General features: G+C 45.9%; 1 long non-coding RNA gene across 1 annotated transcript in view; it reads right to left on the bottom strand.

Annotated features, from left to right (window-relative positions):
* Positions 1–20: 20 nt before the first annotated feature.
* LOC135057819 (uncharacterized) overlaps positions 21–21,291 on the bottom strand; it is a 95,558-nt gene continuing 74,287 nt past the window's right edge. The window contains exon 3 of the long non-coding RNA XR_010244382.1: positions 21–137. This is a non-coding gene — a long non-coding RNA (uncharacterized LOC135057819). The remainder of the gene's footprint in view (positions 138–21,291) is intronic.

Here is a 21,291-nt window from a genome sequence, read left to right as displayed (position 1 = left end):
ACTCTCCCCTGGATATGTAATTTCTAAACTTGGAGGTTCAGAATTTTTTTACAAAATGACAGGGTCATGCAGGAGTGACCATACTTGATCCAAGGTTTACATCGTACGTTTTGTCTTTCTTGCCAACAGCCACAAATCTGCAGAGATGCAAAGAGGTTTGGTGAAAAAATTGTCAGCTCAAGTGGAACGTGACACAGCAAAATCTCCTCCTTCAGTTTATCTGGCTACTGTGGCTACCAGGAAAAAACTAAATTTTCCTAAGAGACCCAGTGGCACAATAGTCAGCAAAAACTTTTGACATCTGGTTCGGACTGAAGGAACTGCCTACAATTACTGATTGGTCTACTGTGACTGCAAATAATTCGGTCATCATTCAAAAAATGGTTGATGATTATTTTAGTGATAGCATCCAAATAGGCAAGTCAGACAGTCTGTTCCAATACTGGCAGGGAAAAAAAGCAATATAGAGGCCCTTGCACAAACTGGCTTTGCTTTACTTAAGTTGCCCACCCTCCATTGTGTCGTCAGAAAGTTTTCAGTGCAGATGGGAACCTTGTCAGCAATCGGCGTAGGAGGTCCTGCTCTCCTCTTAAATGTTCGTCCTCCATATCTATCAATAAACACGAAGTGGAGCACAGCACACACCCCAATTTATACATAAAGAGTACCACCTACAGTGTCACACAATACATGTATGAGTACCAAATAAAATATATTACTATCGTACCACCTTCACCCACAGCGTCGCACAATACATGTATGAGTATGAAAATATATTACTGTGGTACTACTTTTACCCACAGAGTCGCACAATATGTGTATGAGTACGAAATAATAATACAGTACTCATGAAAATAAAATGAAAATTGTATACTACACTGGTACAGCACAAACAAAAAAAAATATATTTTTTTAATAATGATATTTTTAAGCTTTTTGTTTTTAGCTATTATTATTTTAATTTTACACTGGGGCAGAGCCCCCTGGTGACAGAGTGATCACCCCTTTCAGATACAGCAGACAGAGCACCCCTGGACTGATACACTGGATACACCAGCCACTGGATGTTATCATGGGTTAATTTAATTAACACTGGAGCAGAGCCCCCTGGATGTATGGACAGATCACCCCTTTCAGATACAGCAGTCAGAGGACCTCTGGCAGTGGTGCAAGAAGAAAAAATGTGTTATAGGTACTATGTGCGCGCGCCAAAGGCATGCGCGCCAAAAATGGGTGTGACCAAATGCCCAAATGCCATATGGGGTGTGGCCAATGAAAATGGGGGCGTGATACACATATGGGGGAGCAGATACACATATGACCCCAAAAGTGCCAGATACACATTGCCCCACAGTGCCAGATACACATTGCCCCAGAGTGCCAGATACACAAATGCCCCCACAGTGCCAGATACACAAATGCCCCCACAGTGCCAGATACACATTGCTCCACAGTGCCAGATACACAAATGCCCCCACAGTGCCAAATACACATTGCCCCACAGTGCCAGATACACATTGTCCCACAGTGCCAGATACACAAATGCCCCAGTGTCAGATACACATTGTCGCAGTGTCAGATACACAAATGCCCCCAACAGTGCCAGATACATAAATGCCCCCACAGTGTCAGATACACATTGCCCCACAGTGCCAGATACACAAATGCCCCCACAGTGCCAGATACACAAATGCCCCCACAGTGCTAGATATACAAATGCCCCCACAGTGCCAGATACACAAATGCCCCCACAGTGCCAGATACACAAACCCCCACAGTGCCAGATACACAAATGCCCCCACAGTGCCAGATACACAAATGCTCCCACAGTGGCAGATATACATTGCCCCACAGTGCCAGATACACAAATGCCCACACAGTGCCAGATACACAAATGCCCCCACAGTGCCAGATATACATTGCCCCATAGTGCCAGATACACAAATGCCCCCACAGTGCCAGATACATATTGCCCCACAGTGCCAGATACACAAATGCCCCCACAGTGCCTGATACACAAATGCCCCCACAGTGCCAGATATACATTGCCCCACAGTACCAGATACACAAATGCCCCCACAGTGCCAGATATACTTATACATTGACCCACAGTGCCTCTTTCACAATCCCCTTCCTCTCAGAGCACACAGCACTGCACAACACTAGCAGCGCTGCTTTTACCTGTCAGCCAGTGCTGTCCAACACTGTAATCACAGCTTTGACTTCCACTTTAAAATTGACGGGTCCCGGCGCTAGCGGGCAATGGGGCAGAGCTATGCAAATTATCTCCGTGCTGCTCGCCTCAGACAGCCGGGGGCAGCTTCTCCCTGGTGGCCCAGCCTCAGTATTTTCTGGGGCGGATCACGAGTGCAGCTCCTGCAGTGCAAAGTGTGTGGCCGGCGGTACGGCGTACCCGCTGCTAAATTCTTAAGGATACGCCATACCCGAGGGTACCCGCACACTTTCACCACTGACCTCTGGACTCAGGGGCGTTTTAAGAGTGGAGGGGGCCTGTGTGCAGACTCCGGGTGGGCCTCCTCCTCTCGATGGCACAGTAGGCCCCAGCATTGTGCCGGAGTATACTGCGCATGCACAGGTCTCATGAAACATTATGGCCACCATGGTCCGAAGACAAATTTTCCACTGTGCGTGTGCGGCGGCCATCACGTGGTGATTTTTTTGCCGTGAATGCTGCGGCTACAGCGTCCGCTGATGGACTCCGGAAAGGTAAGTATAAAACAACATGGGTGTGTGGTGTGGGCCTGTGTGCACCGCACACTTTGCACCCATGATAGAAACTCCAACTCCTGGACTGATACTGATAATAGAACACACCAGCCCCTGTATGTTGTACTGGGTTCATTTAATTAACACTGGAGCAGAGCCCTCTGGATGTATGGACAGAGCACCCCTGGACTGATACAGCATACAGAGAACCCCTTTCAGATACAGCAGACAGAGCACCCCTTTCAGATACAGCAGACAGAGCACCCCTTTCAGATACAGCAGACAGAGCACCCCTTTCAGATACAGCAGACAGAGCACCCCTTTCAGATACACAAGCCCTACGCCAGTCAGACAACACAGTACTGAGACAGGCATGTCTGTTCAGTACATTTTCCACAGCCAGAGTGAAAGTGGTGCCGATCACCGGGGACCTTTATAGAATCCAAAACCTGCGAGAATCCGACAGTGGGATGATAATGTTTTGACACAATTTGGGATCCGATTAAGGCGAGAACCCCAAGCCGGGCTCAGATTTGGGCTCAGATATCAAAGTTCTGGTGGGTCCTGTTCTCAGAGAACCAGACCCGCTCATCTCTAATATATATATATATATATATATATATATATGTGTGTGTGTGTGTGTGTGTTTACAGTACTGTGCAAAAGTTTTAGGCTGGTGTGGAAAAAATACGGCAAAGTAAGATTGTTTTCAGCTTAGTGCTGATGCGCTGCGTCTCCCTGGCTCCACTCTGCAAGTACGTGATCTTGCTACTCATGTGAGATCCCCCGCGCAGTCCTGAGCCATCACCCACCACAAACAGGGACAGCTCTGTCCTGCTGTGGTGTATGGGCATCCCGGCAATGCCACCTGCAGCTGTCGACACTGATAGCTGCAGGTGTCGGAATGTTCAGCATCCACTGCCAACGCATATCGGTGTGCTATCTTATAGGTAGGGCTGTCACGTACCACATACTGACACATTCACACATGGGGGAGAAGTGGAAAAGTGCACATAACAGTGCTGATACCGCTTCTCCCCCATAATGATGGATGATACATTTACAGTACCCCTAAATTGCAAAAAGTTACATTATTAGTTACGTATCTAATAATGTACACTAATAATGCATGTATTACAGGAAGCAGTGCAACCCCAGCTTTCATTCAAGCCTTTAGAGCAGTGGTTCTCAAACTCAGTCCTCAGGACCCCACACAGTGCATGTTTTGCAGGTAACCCAGCAAGTGCACAGGTGTATTAATTACTCATTGACACATTTTAAAAGGTCCGCAGGTGGAGCTAATTATTTCACTTGTGATCTGTGAGGAGACCTGCAAAACATGCACCGTGTGGGGTCCTGAGGACCGAGTTTGAGAACCTGTGCTTTAGAGGAAACTGTATCTAACAAATAAATCCATTAACTGTAGATTCACATTGCAAAAGACTCTTAGATCGATCACCCCCTCTAACAGACTATGTTTAGCCTTAACAAAGTGCCATGTCACAGCCTGTTCACTGGAACTTGAGAGGAGACCAGCACGTATAGTGGACTGATGTAAGGTCATCCTCTCCTTGAACTGGCGGCTTGTCTTGCCTACATAATGTAGGCCACATGGACATTTAATCATGTATACAACATGTGTAAAGGTACAAGTTAATCTATGACATATTTTGAACCATTTCCCTGAATGAGGGTGATAAAAAATATCTCCCGTCAATTAGTAACCGCGTGTCACACAGCCCACACACTTATAGCAACCAAGCTTTCTGTTAAGAAAATTAGTTGGTTGGGTTGTATTCAGATTAGAAATATGCAACTTCATAATTAACTTGCCTATATTTTTGCTGCGTTGAAAACTAGGCAAAAGGCGTCTATAGTTTAATAGAGGCAAATCTCCATCATTATTTACTATTGATCACATCTTACGAGTTGAATAAAAACCACACTCTTAAAATATCTTTTAACAAACATCTGCCACCTGAATCATATAGCTTTATAATATCATGATCCCACAGTACCATTAGGAGACAGAAGCCAGAACCATGGGGGTAATTCCAAGTTGATCGCAGCAGGAAATTTTTTAGCAGTTGGGCAAAACCATGTGCAGTGCAGGTGGGGCAGATTTAACATGTGCAGAGAGAGTTAGATTTGGGTGTGGTGTGTTCAATCTGCAATCTAATTTGCAGTGTAACAATAAAGCAGACAGTATTTACCCTGCACAGAAACAAAATAACCCACCCAAATCTAACTCTTCTGCAAATGTTATATCTGCCCCCCCTGCAGTGCACATGGTTTTGCCCAACTGCTAAAAAATTTCCTGCTGCGATCAACTTAGAATTACCCCCCATGTAAAAGAATCTACAAAAAAATTATACTTACAATTACCAGAATACAGCAAAAACAGAAAAAAGTATATAGAAAGAAAAATTGAAAAAATGTAAGAAAACATATGTGAGTGCTAATAAACACCCCTGTAATGAATTTAATGCATCAAGATAGAAAAGCTTATTTGGAATAATCAGTACCTAACAAGGGTCTGTGTATGTAACCATAATGATATATAGTAAACACAGTACTATATACATATCTATCTATCTATCTATCTATCTATCTATCTATCTATCTATCTATCTATCTATCTATCTATCTATCTATCTATCTATCTAATATATAAAAATGAAAATCTGTCATTCTGTCCTTCTGTCCGTCAGTCTTTCTATACAAATCTACAGTTTACAAGCGAAGACATGGCGGTGGCAACTAAAACAATTTGAAATCCCTAGCACCCCTAGGGGGGCAGACAGCAGCACATAGTATATCAGGAGACAGCATTACTCCGGTATTGCTGGAGCAATGTACTCAAAAATTGGTACACATATGCCTTACAATCTGGCAACAAACACTGTGGGAGGAAGACACCCCTAGCACCCTTAGGGGTGAGGCAGCAGCACTGAGTATTTCAGCAGACAGCATAACTCTGGAATGCCTACAGCAATTTACAACAAACTTGGTACACATATGACTTACACTCTGGAAACAAACACTATGGGGGTCAGACACCCCGAGCACCCCTAGGGGTGGGACAGCAGCACAGAGTATGTCAGCAGTCAGCAAAACTGTGGAAGGCCTGGAGCAATTTACACCAAACTTGGTACCCATCTGAGTTAAAATCTTGGAACAAACTTTGTAGGTGTTAGACACCCCTAGGGGTGGGACAGCAGCACATAGTATTTCAGGAGACAGCAAAACTATGGAAGGCCTGGAGCAATTTACACCAAACTTGGTACACATCTCACTTACAATTTGGGAACAAACTCTGTGGGGGTTAGACTCCCCTAGCACCCCTAGGGGTGGGACAGTGGCACAGAGTATTTTAGGAGACAGCATATCTCCCGAATGGCTAGACCAATTTACAACAAACTGGGTACACATATGACTTACACTTGGGAAACAAACATTGCGGGGGTCAGACACCCCTAGCGCCCCTAGGGGTGGGACAGCAGCACAGAGTATGTCAGCAGACAGCATAACTGTGGAAAGGCCTGGAGCAATTTACAACAAACTTGGTACACATTGACTTACAATCTGGGAACAAACTCTGTGGGGGATAGACACCCCTAGCACCCCTAGGGATGGGACAGCAGCACAGAGAATTTCAGGAGACAGCATAACTCCAGAATGCCTAGACCAATTTACAACAAACGTGGTACACATATGACTAACAAGCTGGGAACAAACACTGTGGGAGTAAGACACCCCTAGCACCCCTAGGGTTGAGGCAGCAGTACAGAGTTTTTCAGCAGACAGCATAACTCTGGAATTGCTGGAGCAATGTACTCAAAAATTGGTACACATATGCCTTACAACCTGGCAACAACCGCTGTGGGAGGAAGACACCCCTAGCACCCTTAGGGGTGAGGCAGCAGCACTGAGTATTTAAGCAGACAACAAAACCTGGAATGCCTACAGCAATTTACAACAAACTTGGTACACATATGACTTACACTCTGGAAACAAACACTATGGGGGACAGACACCCCTGAGCACCCCTAGGGGTGGGACAGCAGCACAGAGTATGCCAGCAGTCAGCAAAACTGTGGAAGGCCTGGAGCAATTTACACCAAACTTGGTACACATCTGACTTAAAATCTTGGAACAAACTCTATGGGGGTTAGACACCCCTAGCACCCCTAGGGGTGGGACAGCAGCACAGAGAATTTCAGGAGACAGCAAAACTATGGAAGGCCTGGAGCAATTTACACCAAACTTGGTACACATCTGACTTGAAATCTTGGAACAAACTCTGTGGAAGTTAGACACCCCTAGCACCCCTAGGGGTGGTACAGCAGCACAGAGTATGTCAGCAGACAGCATAACTGTGGAAGGGCTGGAGCAATTTACGCCAAACTTGGTATACATATGACTTACAATCTCGAAAACACTCCTAGCACCCCTAGGGGTGGGACAGTGGCACAGAGTATTTCAAAAGACAGCATATCTCCCGAATGGCTAGACCAATTTACAACAAACTGGGTACACATATGACTTACACTTGGGAAACAAACATTGCGGGGGTCAGACACCCCTAGCACGCCTAGGGGTGGGACAGCAGCACAGAGTATGTCAGCAGACAGCATAACTGTGGAAGGCCTGGAGCAATTTACACCAAACTTGGTACACATCTGACTTACAATCTGGGAACAAACTCTGTGGGTGTTAGACACCCCTAGCACCCCTAGGGGTGGATGTTAGACACCCCTAGCACCCCTAGGGGAGCAGCACAGAGAATTTCAGGAGACAGCATAACTCCAGAATGCCTAGACCAATTTACAACAAACTTGGTACACATATGACTTACAAGCTGGGAACAGACACGGTGGGGGTAAGATACCCCTAGCACCCTTAGGCTTGAGGCAACAGCACAGAGTTTTTCAGCAGACAGCATAACTCTGTAATTGCTGGAGCAATTTACACCAAACTTGCTACACATATTACTTACACTCTGGGAACAAACACTGTGGGGGTAACACATCACTAGCACCCCTAGGGGTGGGCCAGCAGCACAGACTATATCAGGACATGCATGATATGTCAGTGATGACAGGACTGCATGTGACAGGGGCAGTGACATGATGTGAGGAGGGAAATGGAGGTAGCACGAACCCACACACTGAGAGTTATATAGTGGAAGTAGCACGGTCCCCAAGCAGCACATTGGGTTTTCATTTTATTGATGTGTATAACATTTTACATGCTTTTTTATACTATGGTGGACATGTACTAAGCAGTGATAAAAGTGGAGAAGAGAGCCAGTGGAGAAGTTGCCCATGGCAACCAATCAGCATTGATGTAACATTTATAATTTGCATACTATAAAAGTATACAGAGCAGCTGATTGGTTGCCTTAGTACATGTCCCCCTATGTTATTTATACTGTGTGTTTAATATTTAAATACATTTTTGTATACAAACATTCTTAAAATTCCAGGCAATGCCGGGCACTCCAGCTAGTATATATATATATATATATATATATGTTCATAGATGGTAAAACTTTTTGCGCCTTCCGTGCTTTTTGCAGCTGTATAGATTCTTATGTGCGTACCAGATTTCCAAGGAGTATTTGCCTGTAGTAAGGTCTTTCTTGGATATTCTTCCTCTATCCCTTGTAGTAGTGTAGATTACTCATCAAAGTGCAGTATTAGACACAATGGGGTAAATTTACTAAGATTCGTAATTTCCGAAAAAAGGTCAAAGTTCAATCACGAATGACATCGACAGTGTAAAACTGCAACTTTTTGAATTGATTACGATGGATTTACTAAGCTGTCGTATTCGGGTTTTTCTTTTCTTCCGATGTCGATGTCATTCGTTTTTTTTTACCTATTTTTACGGCAGTGATTAGCAAAACACTGCCGTTTTTTTTTACAATCAATCTCGGCCGGATCTGTGTGATCCGTGCTGGGGTTCTTATTTTTTTTTTAATTAAACAATGTAAAATCCAAAAAAAAAATGCGTGGGGTCCCCCCTCCTAAGCATAACCAGCCTCGGGCTCTTTGAGCCGATCCTGGTTGCAGAAATATGGGGAAAAAAATGACAGGGGTTCCCCCATATTTAAGCAACCAGCATCGGGCTCTGCGCCTGGTCCTGGTCCCAAAAATACGGGGGACAAAAAGAGTAGGGGTCCCCCGTATTTTTAAAACCAGCACCGGGCTCCACTAGCTGGACAGATAATGCCACAGCCGGGGGTCACTTTTATATAGTGCCCTGCGGCCGTGGCATCAAAAATCCAACTAGTCACCCCTGGCCGGGGTACCCTGGGGGAGTGGGGACCCCTTCAATCAAGGGGTCCCCCCCCCCAGCCACCCAAGGGCCAGGGGTGAAGCCCGAGGCTGTCCCCCCCCATCCAATGGGCTGCGGATGGGGAGGCTGATAGCCTTTGTTGTAAAAGAAAAGATATTGTTTTTAGTAGCAGTACTACAAGGCCCAGCAAGCCTCCCCCGCATGCTGGTACTTGGAGAACCACAAGTACCAGCATGCGACGGAAAAACGGGCCCGCTGGTACCTGTAGTACTACTACTAAAAAAATACCCAAAAAAAGACAAGACACACACACCGTGAAAGTATAATTTTATTACATACATACACACATACATACATACTTACCTTAAGTTCCCACGCAGGTCGGTCCTCTTCTCCAGTAGAATCCAAGGGGTACCTGTTGAAGAAATTATACTCACGAGATCCAGGGGTCCAGGCTCCTCGGGAAATCCAGGGGTAATCCACGTACTTGACAAAAAAAACAAAACGGTGTCCCGACCACGAACTGAAAGGGGACCCATGTTTGCACATGGGTCACCTTTCCACGAATGCCAGAAAGCCACTTTGACTTCTGTCTAAGTGGGTTTCTTCAGCCAATCAGGGAGTGCCACGTTGTAGCACTCTCCTGATCAGCTGTGTGCTCCTGTCCTCACTGACAGGCGGCACACGGCAGTGTTACAATGTAGCGCCTATGCGCTACATTGTAACCAATGATGGGAACTTTCTGCCCTGCGGTTGACCTAAAGTGACGTCACCGCTGAGCTGAAAGTTCCCATCATTGGTTACAATGTAGCGCATAGGCGCTACATTGTAACACTGCCGTGTGCTGCCTGTCAGTGAGGACAGGACCACACAGCTGATCAGGAGAGTGCTACAACTTGCAAAAAATTACGAATGCCCTCATCACTGCCGTGATTAGTGCTTAGTAAATTACCGAGATGACACTTTGATGAAAAAACGGCATCTCGGTCAAAATCGGGAGCTTAGTAAATATACCCCAATGGGAGAGGAGGAATGTGTCAGTATCAACTAGTACTGTCATAATCTTAAAAGTGACTGTGTGCAATCACAAAAAGTGCTAAGTGCCGAGTGCACAGTGCAAACTTATTGCAAGCAATAAAGCAAACCGTGCTTATTCAAAATAAAAAATAGTGAGTGTTTTTTTTAAAAAGCAAGAAAAGAGTATTAGTTTAAATAACTCACTTTTTCTTTCTTGTATATTGGAGAATGGAAGTTTTTTTTAAAAGGCTTAAGTATCCACCATATATATATGTACTGTATGTATATATTATAAACACAGTACTTTATTTAAGACATTATATTGTGGAACTAGATTTAACACTTCATTATAAAGGATCTTATAGGCTGGATTGAGGCACTTGTCTATACTTTTATTTATTTCTGCACAGACCATGCAAGCTGGGTTAGCCCTTTCCCAGAATCCCTCAGGCTTTATGTGCAAAACTGTTAAACATGCAATTTCATCAACCTCCTGGAGACGCATGAAAAATCATTTACGTCCCTAAGGAGATCTTTCATTATACCCGACTTATCTCTAAATTGATGCAGTTTTCCCTTGCTTTAGCTAACTTATAAAAAGGTAGCTTTGGCCGCAGGCTGATAATGTAATCTTCAGAAAGCCGGAAGATTTAACCTGTTTTTTTTCATGGTCCCTTTTTATAAATTTTCTTTTTATGAAAGAAATTCTGCTTCTATCGTCAGGTGCTCAATGGTATGAGAATTTGCCTCAGTTTTGCAGCAAACATTGATTGAAAAATGTAAAACTTTAAACAATGGATCTATAAGTTGTGCTACGTGAAAAATATCCGATGTACATATATAGTACTAGGTGCTTCATCGCGCCCTACGGGCGCTCTTCACACCGTCGGAAGGGGCTACGCCCCCTTAACCCTTGCACGCCTTTCTGGGGTTCAATATATGGCGTATTACCTGCATTCCTAGTTTTGTTAGTGTTTGAATATTGCACAATGATAGGGCGTCCGATGGTGAAGGGGGCGTAGTCCCTTGCAACAGGAAGGGGTTTGGGGAGTGGGGACCGCGGATGGGGGAGGGGGTATGAAGGCGCTGTGGGTGGGGTAGGAGCAGGGGTGTCGCAGGTGGGGGATGGCAGCTGCAGGGCTGTTGCGGATGGAGGAGGGGTTCCGAAGGCGCTGCATATGGGGAAGGGGTGGGTGCGGGTGTGCAGTGGATGGGGGAGGTGTCCAGGGGGCACGGTGGGTGGGGGAGGGGTGGATGCGGGGGTAACGTGGGTGGGGGAGTGGCGGGTGCGGTGCTGTTGCGAATGGTGTAGGCGATGCGGATTGGAAAGGGCCTGCTGCGTGGGTGGGGTAGGGGATCCAAAGGTGCAGCGGGCGGGGGAGAGCCAGATGCGGGGTGTGGCGGATGGGGGAGGGGCTGCTGCAGATGGGGGAGGGGTTTGGAAGACACTGCGGGTGGGGTAGGGAGTCCGAAGGCGCAGTGGGTGGGGGTGCCACGGGTGGTGGAGGGGCAGGTGCGGGGGTTTGCGGGGGATGGGGAGGGGTCCAGGGACGCTGCAGGTGGTGGAGGGGCAGATATCAGTGCACATAGTCTCTGTGGTAGTTAGTGAGGGTTGGTGATGGTGTGAGAGGGGTGAAGGCCAGTACACAGACAGGTAGTTAGAGAGCAGGATGAAGGTGACAGGGCATAGTGACGGGGAGTACTTAGCAGATATAGGGGTGGGCTACAGGTGTGATGTCACAGTGTGTGTACCTTTGCTCTCATGTGTGAGGTATGTGAGGTATATGTGAGGTATATGTGAGGTATGTGTGAGGTAAGGATGTGCGGGTCGTGGTGGCCACTAACCTCCAGGCTGCTGCTGTGAGATGGTGACTGCAGAGGGAGGGAGCTCAGACCCAGCAGCAATGGGTCGTGGTCAGCATTCCTTCCTGGCCCCGTTCCGCCGCACACTGTCCGCCCCGTCTGACGGGCGTCATTCCTCCATCCTGCATGGCAGCGTCAGCTGCTGTGATCGCGGAGCATAGGTAAGCGTCCGGAGCCCTGTGGGCGGGCAGGCATGGTGTTTCCCTGGAGAGGTGCGGCGCGCGTCCTTAGGCTGCAGACGGAGGGAGCTCCGGCCAGCAGCAATGTTGATTAGTGCGTGTCCCGTCCTGGCGCTGTCCCGCTGCACATGCTCCGCACTGCTTGCCGCTGAGCATGGCAGCCCTTGTCTGTATGCTGCAGATGCTGATCTAGCGGTGCCTGAGCTAGCGCCCTCTCCCTGGGGTGTGGGTGTCAGGCGGCAGGTATGGTGTGTAGGTGGGAGAGGAGCTGCGGGCGGCGACTCGCTGCCTGCAAGTACCCTCCATATCAACGCTGTTCCCCTCCCTGCAGATAGTGTCAGTGGCCGTGGTGTACTTTTGCTACTGGTGGCCAGGGCCGGTGCTAGGGTGTTCGGCGCCCCCCTGCAAATTATGAATTTTGCGCCCTCCCATATTCCTTTGTTGTGCATCGGGAAAAGTGGTGTGGTCTCACAACTAAGGGGCATGGCCACACAATAGTACCCCCATTTAAAATTACGCCACAATGTAGCACAATCTTATTCATCTTATACGTAATGCCCCACCCGTAGTAGTAGCGTCCTTATACGTAATGCCCCACCTGTAGTAGTAGCGTCCATATACGTAATGCCCCCCCAATAGTAGTAGTGTCCTTATACATAATGCCCCCCCAGTAGTAGTAGCAGTTATATGTAATGCTCCCCAACAGTAATAGTAGCGTCCTTATACATAATGCCCCCCCAGTAGTAGTAGCATCCTTATACATAATGCCCCCCCAGTAGTAGTAGCATCCTTATACATAATGCCCCCCCAGTAGAAGTAGCGTCCTAATACATAATGCCCCCCCAATAGTAGTAGTGTCCTTATACATAATGCCCCCCCAGTAGTAGTAGCAGTTATATGTAATGCCCCACAACAGTAATAGTAGCATCCTTATACGTAATGCCCCACCCGTAGTAGTAGCGTCCTTATACGTAATGCCCCCCAGTAGGAGTAGCATCCTTATACATAATGTGCCCCCAGTAGTAGTACCGTCCTTATACATAATGCCCTCCCCAGTAGTAGTAGCATCCTTACATGTAATGCCCTCCCAGTAGTAGTAGCACCGTCCTTATACATAATGCCCCCCAGAAGTAATAGAGTCCTTATACATAATGCCCCCCCCCAGTAGTAGCGTCCTTATATGTAATGCCCCCCAGTATTAGTAGCCTCCTTATACGTAATGTCCCCCTATAGTAGTAGCGTCCTTATACGTAATGCCCCCCCATAGTAGTAGCGTCCTTATACGTAATGCCCCCCTATAGTAGTAGCGTCCTTATACGTAATGCCCCCCCTATAGTAGTAGCGTCCTTATACGTAATGCCCCCCCTATATTAGTAGCGTCCTTGCATGTAATGGCCCCCCAAGCAGTGGCGTCCATAAAATGCGCACACACAGACATACCTCACACACACACACACAATTCACACATATATACAAACACACACACCCCACCATATACACACACACACACACACACACACACACACTATACACACACACACACACACACACACACACACACACACACACACACACCTACACTATATACACACACACACACACACACACACACACACACACACACACTTCTCTCTCACCCTTCACTTACCAAGTCTGGCTGGCCGTCACTGCAATGCTTGTCACAGGTGATTGGGGGGGGGGGGGGGAGGACAGGCACAGCAGCCGGCAGCTAGTGGCCATCCTCACCTCCTATACTGTAAGGTAGGGTCTTGCACCTGACTGCTGCTGGCGCTGGGTATGGGGTAGCTCCCTGCAGCAGATGCAGTTGACTCCGCCCAGCTCTGTGACTCCGCCCAGCGTTACGAGCACAGAGTCACAGATTAAGGCAAATATAGTATGAGTGACGTTATACATATTTTCTTATTTTAAAGCATAAGTTAACATACCCCCCAACTGTACCTTTTTAGCAGGTACAGTACCTTTTTTTTAAGGTCTGTACCAATTTTTAGCTCTCCAAACTTCCATTGAAAGTATAGGAAAAGGGGCATGACTACCCATGGCCATGCCCCCTTCTCAGATCTGTACCGATTTTTAGGTGTAAAATGTTGGAGGGTATGAGTTAAATACAAAACAATTTAAACAATACAAATACTACACCTTCATCTGAGAAACATAGTTAAAAATTGGACTGGATGCAAATCACTACCGTATGCTAGAGTACTACAGAAATGTGACTTTACTAGCCTGACGTGGCTGGTGCGGAACCAGAGCCGGCCCTAACCAATATGATGCCCTAGGCAAGATTTTGGCTGGTGCCCCCTAGCACCGCCGCTAGTTCTGCCAGAGATGCCTGGCATGAGTCAGTTGGCAGCTCTGCTAACGTCGGGTGCCTTTTGTTTATGAAAATGCATCTTATTTGCATTACTATGTTGCTAGGATGCAGAAGCAGCTTCTGCTGATTAAAATGATATGCAGCATGCCTATATTCTGTGTGCGACTGTGGCTGTATCTGATTCTGCATACAAAATGCTACATTACAGTGATTTCCAGGAATACACTGCAACGTAGCATTTATTATGCAGATACAGCCGCAGTCACACACAGAATATAGGCATTCCGCATATCGGGGGTAATTCCAAGTTTATCGCAGCAGGATTTTTTTTAGCAGTTGGGCAAAACCATGGGGGTCATTCCGAATTGTTCGCTCGTTGCCGATTTTTGCTATATTGCGATTAGTCGCTTACTGCGCATGCACAAGGTTCGCAGAGCGCATGCGCTTAGTTATTTTACACAAAAGTTAGGTATTTTACTCACGGCATAACAAGGATTTTTCATCGTTCTGGTGATCGTACTGTGATTGACAGGAAGTGGGTGTTTCTGGGCGGAAACTGGCCATTTTCTGGGCGTGTGCGAAAAAACGCTGGCGTTTCTAGGAAAAACGCGGGAGTGTCTGAAGAAACGGGGGAGTGTCTGGGCGAACGCTGGGTGTGTTTGTGACGTCAAACCAGGAACGAAACTGACTGAACTGATCGCAATGGCTGAGTAAGTCTGGAGCTACTCAGAAACTGCTAAGAAATTTCTATTCGCAATTCTGCTAATCTTTCGTTCGCAATTGTGCTAAGCTAAGATACACTCCCAGAGGGCGGCGGCTTAGCGTGTGCAATGCTGCTAAAAGCAGCTAGCGAGCGAACAACTCGGAATGAGGGCCCATGTGCACTGCAGGGGAGGCAGATTTAACATGTGCAGAGAGAGTTAGATTTGGGTGTGGTGTGTTCAATCTGCAATCTAATTTGCAGTGTAAAAATAAAGCAGCCAGTATTTACCCTGCACAGAAATAAAATAACCCACCCAAATCTAACTCTTTCTGCACATGTTATATCTGCCTCAACTGCAGTGCACATGGTTTTGCCCAACTGCTAAAAAAAATCCTACTGCGATCAATTTGGAATTACCCCCATCATTTTAATCATCAGAACCTGCTGGTGCCCCCAAGCATACCAAATGCCCTAGGCATTTGCCTAGTTTGCCTATGCCTAAGGCCGGCTCTGTGCGCAACTTCCTGAATAACAAGTGTATGCCTATACTTAAAGTTTGAAAAATTAGTATATACTCTTATAGGTAGATGATTTTATTATTTCCAATGAAGAAGAAAAAGCGATCACAAAAGTAAGTAAAGGTATTGTAAGAAAGCAGTGTTTACTGGCAAATGCAGGGGCACTATGCACAAGATAGCGCACAGATGTGCTGGACAATGTATGAACGGTCAGTGGCACTGACCGTTCTGACAACTGCAGCTATCGATTTTGACAGCTACAGCTGTCGTTGCCCGGTGCACAGCATTGTCCCTGGCTGTTGGCACCCGACAACTGGGGACTGTGCATACACTGGGTAAAAATTACTGGTGCATGCACAGAGGCTCTGCAAGCTCCAAAAACAAGCTGATAGAGGGGGAGTCGAGTTCACCGGGCAGGTGAGTTAACACTCTTCCTCTTCTGTAGTTCAGGGCTTCAGACATGCAGTCATTATCAGACCCACTTCATAGTGATCTGTAGGCGAAGTGGGTCTGTTCGGATAATAGCTGGAGCTATAGGCTCCGATTCCATGGGTGCTCACGGGCCCGAGCATCCACAGAAAATGATGAGCACCCACGGGGCCACCCACCCGGCCCTGTGCTGGTCCTTATAATCACCTGCTCACGCCTGCTTTACTGCTGCCCTCACCCCCGCTGGCGACTCATGTGGTGTAAAACATATGTATGACAGCAGGGGTGAGCGCAGCATAGTCTCAGCAAAGCCTTGGACATGGCACTCCAGCCTCCCCCAGCCCCCCAGCCACCGAATACGCAAGAAACCAGGAGGCTGACTGTTAGCTGGGGGTGGAGTCGCGGGCCGGAAATTCCTTGTCCCGCAGCTCCACCCCCAGCTCACAGTCAACCTCCTGGTCTCTTGCGTGCGCAGCATGACGTAATTACGTCACACGTGATGTAATTACGTCATGCGGCACCCACCAGGAAAAACAGAATTTGGCGCCCCTGGCTGGAGCATGTATGTTAATACATTTTTCCCATAGTACCTAGGAATTTGCATACAGCGAGAAGAATGGGAGTTTTATACCCAATCTGTCTGGGAAAATTAATACAATTCTCACTCAGTGTGGAATGTCAGAAGCAAAACGTGTGACAACTAGAGATGTTCATAGACCCCCATGTTTCGGTTTTGGATCTGCATTAACTTGTTTTGGTTTTGTCAAAATCACACACACGTGTTTTTGTTTTTGTTTTGGATCTGTGTTTTTTCAAATGTTAATAGAAACAGCTAAAATAAGATATTTTGGGCCTATTTTTGTTCCTACAGCAGTATTAACTTCAATAATATGCATTTCCAGTCATTTCCAGTCTATTTTGACCACCTCACTATATTGTTTTCATCCAGTTTAGGCCAAAAGGTTGCACCGAGCTAGCTCGCTGACTAAGCTAAGCGAAAGTAGTGGGCAGCATGCCACAACTACGTTGCAGTTCATCTTCAAACAACAAGGACACAAAGTGGCACTACAGTGGCAGCCTGGATGGCACATTAATAAGCTATACGACCCTATAGAAAGTAACAAAGTTTTTTTTCAAGAACTAGCTCAGGGAAATGGAGGTGGAGTATTTAGTAAAAGCAGGTAAAAGAATGATTGATTGATTGATTGATTGATTATTAAAATAAATTAAAATTGAGATGTGGACTATATCAACCTTCTGTTTTGCAGCAAGTCATGAGAGAAAAGACTTTAAAAGAATACATAAATTATTTATTGATTGATTGATTAATTAAAACAAACATGTGTGAGGCACCACATATCTTCTTGTTAAAATGTGTTACAAATTAGTAATGCAAAGACTGTCCCAATGTCCCCCCAAAAATACAGCTCGTTATGAAAAGAAAAGTGGTGCAAGATGGAATTATCCTTGGGCTCTCTCTCCCACTTTTATGAAGGTTGTTGCCTTCAGCACAAGATACTGCCACTTTTGTGACTGAAGTGCTTGGTTTGTTTGTGCCCCCACAAACCAAATTTTTGGAAGGACTACCTCTGATCACTAATGATGAGGCTGTTAATTCCAAGAAATTATTATAATTAATAAAATAAATTTGATGTACTCACCGCAAATGACAACATGGATGAGGTGCCTAGATGGTTAAGGTCCCTACCTCTACTAACTTTGGTCTCACAACTGGAGCAGATGCCTTCATAAACATAGTCAGTATTTGGGTAAAAATAATCCCACTCCCAAGAGGGGGCTTATTCAGTTTTATGGCCATGCATTACAGTGGCTTTCTTTTTATCACAGGCAAGAACTGCTGCCACAGGGTGGCTGACTTACACAAACAAGATCAACAGTCTCATCTTCAGTAGCAGATAGTACAGAAATATCTCCTTCATCCTGTTCCACTTCCACAGCAGCTTCCTCAATTTCTATCATGTCATCATTATTACCATCTTTACTTATTGCCACATTTGCAGATGGTGCAAAAATGGTGGAGGGAGATGAAGGAGGCCTCTTTATGAGTACAGTATCAGCAATGTCAGTCTCACACATAGCTAGCATGGACACCCCAAGACACTCCTCAGGGATTTGTGAACACACAGTTTGTTCTTCAACCTCAGTGTTTTTTGGGACACTGATTTGTTGGTTTTGAATGTAACACCTCCACACATTTTTTTTTCACAGTGTGAAAGATTTTGATTTCAGGTAGTGATGAGCGGGTTCGGTTCCTCGGAATCCGAACTTCACCCATTTTACACGGTTCAGAGGTGGACTCGAATCTTCCCGCCTTGCTCGGTTAACCCGAGCGCGCCCGAACGTCATCATCCCGCTGTCGGATTCTCGCGAGATTTGTATTCTATATAAGGAGCTGAGCGTCGCCGCCATTTTCACTCGTGCATTGGAGATGATAGGGAGAGGACGTGTGCAGCGTTCTCTCAGTTGTGTTTAGTGTGCTGTAAATATCTGTGCTCAGTGTGCTGCAAATATCTGTGCTCAGTGTGCTTGCAAATATCTGTGCTCAGTGTGCTGAAAATATCTACGTTCTCTGCCTGAAAAATGCTCCATATCTGTGCTGCATTGTAGTATATAGTAGGAGGACAGTGCAGAATTTTGCTGACCAGTGACCACCAGTATTATATCAGTACGGTACAGTAGTCCACTGCTCTACCTACCTCTGTGTCGTCAAGTATACTATCCATCCATGCCTGTGGTGCATTTAAGTTTTGCGCAGTATATATAGTAGGAGGACAGTGCATAATTTTGCTGACCACCAGTATATAATATATAGCAGTATGGTACAGTAGTCCACTGCTCTACCTACCTCTGTGTTGTCAAGTATACTATCCATCCATACCTGTGGTGCATTTAAGTTTTGCGCAGTAGTAGGAGGACAGTGCATAATTTTGCTGACCACCAGTATATAATATATAGCAGTACGGTACAGTAGTCCACTGCTCTACCTACCTCTGTGTCATCAAGTATACTATCCATCCATACCTGTGGTGCATTTAAGTTTTGCGCAGTAGTAGGAGGACAGTGCATAATTTTGCTGACCACCAGTATATAATATATAGCAGTACGGTACAGTACTGCTCTACCTACCTCTGTGTCGTCAAGTATACTATCCATCCATACCTGTGGTGCATTTTAGTTGTTGTGCGCAGTATATATAGTAGGAGGACAGTGCATAATTTTGTTGACCACCAGTATATAATATATAGCAGTACGGTACAATAGTCCACTGCTCTACCTACCTCGGTGTCGTCAAGTATACTATCCATCCATACCTGTGGTGCATTTAAGTTTTGCACAGTAGTAGGAGGACAGTGCATAATTTTGCTGACCACCAGTATATAATATATAGCAGTACGGTACAGTAGTCCACTGCTCTACCTACTTCTGTGTCGTCAAGTATACTATCCATCCATACCTGTGGTGCATTTAAGTTTTGCACAGTATATATAGTAGGAGGACAGTGCAGAATTTTGCTGACCACCAGTATATAATATACAGCAGTACGGTACAGTAGTCCACTGCTCTACCTACCTCTGTGTCATCAAATATACTATCCATCCATACCTGTGGTGCATTTTAGTTGTTGTGCACAGTATATATAGTAAGAGGACAGTGCATAATTTTGCTGACCACCAGTATATTATATATAGCAGTACGGTACAGTAGTCCACTGCTCTACCTACCTCTGTGTCGTCAAGTATACTATCCATCCATACCTGTGGTGCATTTAAGTTTTGCGCAGTATATATAGTAGGAGGACAGTGCAGGATTTTGCAAAAATGTGGAGGGTAAACTGGGGAAAGATCCACTTCCACCTCGTGCTGAAGCTGCTGCCACTAGTCATGGCCGAGACATTGAAATACCATCAACGTCATCTGCCAAGGCTGTTGCCCAATGTCATAGTAGAGAGTATGTAAAATCCAAAAAACAAAAGTTCAGTAAAATGACCCAAAAATCAAAATTAAAAGCGTCTGATTAGAAGCGTAAACTTGCCAATATGCCATTTAAGACACGGAGTGGCAAAGAACGGCTGAGGCCCTGGCCTATGTTCATGGCTAGTTGTTCAGATTCACATGAGGATGGAAGCACTCATCCTCTCGTTAGAAAACTGCAGTGCCACCCCTAGATGGGCCAGGTGTTTGTGTCGGCCACTTGGGTCGCTTAGCTTAGCCACGCAGCTACCTCATTGCACCTCTTTTTTTCTTTGCATCATGTGCTGTTTGGGGACTATTTTTAAAATCTGCCATCCTGTCTGACACTGCAGTGCCACTCCTAGATGGGCCAGGTGTTTGTGTCGGCCACTTGGGTCGCTTAGCTTAGCCACACAGCTACCTCATTGCACCTCTTTTTTTCTTTGCATCATGTGCTGTTTGGGGACTATTTTTTAAATCTGCCATCCTGTCTGACACTGAAGTGACACTCCTAGATGGGCCAGGTGTTTGTGTCAGCCACTTGGGTCGCTTAGCTTAGTCACACAGCGACCTTGGTGCACCTCTTTTTTTCTTTGCATCATGTGCTGTTTAGGGGCTATTTTTTGAAGTGCCATCCTGTCTGACACTGCAGTGCCACTCCTAGATGGGCCAGGTGTTTGTGTCGGCCACCTGAGTCGCTTAGCTTAGTCATTCAGCGACCTCGGTGCAAATTTTAGGACTAAAAATAATATTGTGAGGTGTTCAGAATAGACTGGAAATGAGTGAAAATTATGGTTATTGAGGTTAATAATACTATGGGATCAAAATGACCCCCAAATTCTATGATTTAAGCTGTTTTTGAGGGTGTTTTTTAAAAAAAAACACCCGAATCCAAAACACACCCGAATCCGACGAAAAATTTTCAGGGAGGTTTTGCCAAAATGCGTCCAAATCCAAAACACGGCCGCGGAACCGAATCCAAAACCAAAACACAAAACCCAAAAAATGTCCGGTGCACATCACTAATTTCAGGTGCCTTTTCCTAACCTTTCTGCCCCCTGGACCACATTTACTAGATATTGTATCATGACTGGCAGTAGCCATGGCACTAGTACTTGGTTGCTGCTCCTGCTCTTCTATCGATTGATTGTGATCCATGGGGGTAATTCCGAGTTGATCGCAGCATCAAATTTGTTAGCAGTTGGGTAAAACCATGTGCACTGCAGGGGTTGCAGATGTAAGATGTGCA

Source organism: Pseudophryne corroboree, chromosome 3, assembly GCF_028390025.1.
Source record: "Pseudophryne corroboree isolate aPseCor3 chromosome 3, aPseCor3.hap2, whole genome shotgun sequence".
NCBI lineage: Eukaryota > Metazoa > Chordata > Amphibia > Anura > Myobatrachidae > Pseudophryne > Pseudophryne corroboree.
This window is presented reverse-complemented; position numbering and strand designations above follow the sequence as displayed.